General features: G+C 40.8%; 1 pseudogene across 1 annotated transcript in view; it reads left to right on the plus strand.

Annotated features, from left to right (window-relative positions):
- Positions 1–1,066, plus strand: part of LOC116099845 — a 17,622-nt pseudogene extending 16,556 nt beyond the window's left edge. The window contains exon 5 of the transcript XR_004122404.1: positions 13–1,066. The product of XR_004122404.1 is annotated as a zinc finger protein 431-like (transcript). The remainder of the gene's footprint in view (positions 1–12) is intronic.
- The last annotated feature ends 2,197 nt before the right edge of the window (positions 1,067–3,263 follow it).

Here is a 3,263-nt window from a genome sequence, read left to right on the forward strand (position 1 = left end):
TCTTCGTGAACGTAAAAGACATGAAAGAATTCATACTGGAGAGAAGCCTTACAAATGTAATGAATGTGACAAAACCTTTGGGTATTACACTAGTCTCCATATACATAAAGCAACACATTCTGGAGAGAAACCTTATGAATGTAAGCAATGTAATAAAGCCTTTGCACATCATAGTCAACTTTTAAGACATAAAAGAATTCACACTGGAGAGAAACCTTACAAATGTAATCAAATGTGGTAAAGCCTTTACACAACACAATTCTCTTCAAATCCATAAAATAATACATACTGGAGAGAAACCCTATGAATGTAATCATTGTGGTAAAGCCTTTGCGTATTCTGGTTATCTTCAAGTACATAAAAGAATACATACTGGAGAGAAGCCCTATGAATGTATTCAATGTGGTAAAGCCTTTACATGTCACAGTGATCTTAAAAAACATGAAAGAATTCATACTAGAGAGAAACTTTACAAATGTTAATGAATGTGGTAAAGCCTTTGTATGTAACACTAGTCTCCAAATACATAAAGCAACACATACTAGAGTGAAACCTTATGAATGAAGGCAGTGCAGTAAATCCTTTGCCTCTTGTGGTAAACTACAAAGGCATGAAAGAATTCATACTGGAGAAAAACCTTAGAAATGTAGTAATTGTAGTAAAGCCTATTCATAATCAGGTTACCTCCAAGTACATAAAAGAGCACATTTTAGAGAGTAACACTGTGAATGTAACCAATGTAGTAAAGTATTTAGAGGTCACAATGATCTTCCAAGGTGTTGTGGTTTTAATATGCTTGGCCCATGGCAAGTGGCACTGTTAGGAGGTGGGGGCTTTCTGGAGTAGGTGTGTCCATTGAGGAAGTATATCACTGTTGGGGTGGGCTTTGAGATCCTATGCTTAAGCTCCACACAGGGCAGAAGAGTCTTCTGGCTGCCTTCTGATTAAGATATAGAACTGTAAGCTCCTCCAGCACCATTTCTACTTGGACATTGACATGTTTCTGCCTTGATAAAAGACTGAACCTCTGAATACAACTCACAATAAAATGTTGTCAATTATAAAACTTGCATTGCTCATGGAATCTTTTCACAGCAATAAATCTGAAATTAAGACAAAAGGCTTGAAAGACATCATGGAGGAGAGAAACCCTCTGAATATTGAATACTGAGAAGCCTTTGAACATTTATATAGTAATCATAATTACATAATTACAAAACAATTTAGGGTTAGGGGTAGAGGATTAGGGTTATGGGTTAAGGTTAGGGTTTAGGGTCAGGGTTAAGGTCAGGGTCAAGGGTAAGGTCAGCATCAGAGTTAGAGGGTTAGGGTCAGATTCAGGATTAGGGGTCGGGGTTAGGGTCGGGGTTAAGGGGTCAGGGTTGGGGTTAGGGGGTGAGGGTTAGGGTTAGGGTTACTAGGACATTTTTGTGTGGGGGGTTAGGGGGAGAGCGTTGTGGTTGTTTCACATTTCAGGGCCAGCTTGGTCTACAGAGTGAGTTCCAGGACAGCCAGGGCTACAAAGAGAGACCCTGTACAAAAGAACAACCCTGTCTCGAAAAAACAAAACAAAAAGATAATAATTTTATATAAATGTCACCAAAAATCTATTTGGATAACTAAAATGATGCTCTTTCTCTTTTTCCACATATGCTCACTTACTGTGTAAAAACTCAGTCCTATAACATGGATAGCAACTAGAACTAGAGAACTGTGGGATGGGGTGAAATATCCAGGTGGTCTGACCCTGTTCATGGGGGGTATGTGGTTTTCTGGGGTTTTTTTTGTTTTGTTTTTTGTTTTTTGGTTTTTTTGTGAGACAGGGTTTCTCTGTGTACCTCTGGCTGTCCCGGACCTCACTTTGTAGACCAGGCTGGCCTCGAACTCAGAAATCCGCCTGCCTCTGCCTCCCAAGTGCTGGGATTAAAGGCGTGTGCCACCACTGACCAGCTGTGATGTTTTGTCAGTATTAGTGATTATAACTTAGCATGTTGGAAGTTGTTTTTCTTTGAAGAGCTGAACCAATATGTGTGTGTTCCATTATTTAAACAAACAAAAATAAACATAATTATAATTGTTGTTTTATATATTTGTGTGTGTTTGTATGTGTATGTGTGTACTCAAGTGTGTTGTGTGCCTCTGTGTGTGAGTGTATATGAATGTGTGTCTGTGAGTGTGTGTGAGAGTGTGTTTTGTATGTGTGAGTATATGTGTGTGAATGTGAGTGTGAGTCTATAAGTGCGTGTGTGTGTGTGTATGGTATATGTGAGTGTGTGTGAATGTGTATCTGTGTGTTTTGTGTGAGAGTGTATCTTGTGTGTGTGAGTATATGTGTGTGAATATGTGTGTGAGTGTATAAGCATGTGAATGTATGGTATGTATGGTATGGGTGTGAGAGTGTGTGCATGTGTGTGTGTGTCTGTGTTGGGCTTCTCAGAGGCTAAGCAGAGGACCTGTACCTCTTAGTCCCTGATTTCTTCTCAATTACAAAATAATAAGATTGTTAAAAATCCAATCATATGAACGTCAATATTGGCAGGGACAGCCGCAGGAAATTTAATTGCACAACGGGTGCCAGTTAAAGATGGTATGTGTTCTTCCTAGCTTTTCTTAATTCTAATTAGGATGTAATCTACTGCATCTTCCAGACTTGCAAACAGGGGTTTGTCATGAGGCTAGGAGTAGATGGGGATGACACAGGCCTCTCTTCCCAGCCTCGTGCCTCCCATCCTCTCCATAGCATCATCCCGGATTGGAGCTCAGCACCGATTTTGAACATCAGCTCTCCAGTTTCTTTGGCATGTCAGAGGGCCAGATGTTTTTTATTTGAGAGCAAATTGACACATTAAATTACACTGTGCAAACATTAAAGCCATCTGCGCATAAACAGGCCGAGATTCATTGAATTTTACGGGTCACAATGATGTTTATGTAATTTAACAAATTCCTGCCCTGCTCTCCCATGAGTCTCCCCGAGACTCTCCAAGAAGTATTAATTGAAGAAAGATGAGAACTTCCCTGAGGCTGTCTGTCCAGTCCCTGCACCTCAGGCTTGAGAGCCCTTGGAAGGGGTATGTGGGCGTTCAGCAGCTTAGTGATGGAGTTTCACAATGTCCAACACAAAACGAGGAAGCCAGGCTCATGGCTTGTTCTTTTCCATGTGGCTGTGACTAATACTCTACAAGAGCAGCTTAAGGAAGGGAAAGTTTGCTGTGGTTCGCGGTTCATACAGTCCGTCCTGGATGGGGAGGCATGGTCCTGGG

The sequence above is a fragment of the Mastomys coucha genome, unplaced genomic scaffold (assembly GCF_008632895.1).
Source record: "Mastomys coucha isolate ucsf_1 unplaced genomic scaffold, UCSF_Mcou_1 pScaffold20, whole genome shotgun sequence".
Lineage (NCBI taxonomy): Eukaryota > Metazoa > Chordata > Mammalia > Rodentia > Muridae > Mastomys > Mastomys coucha.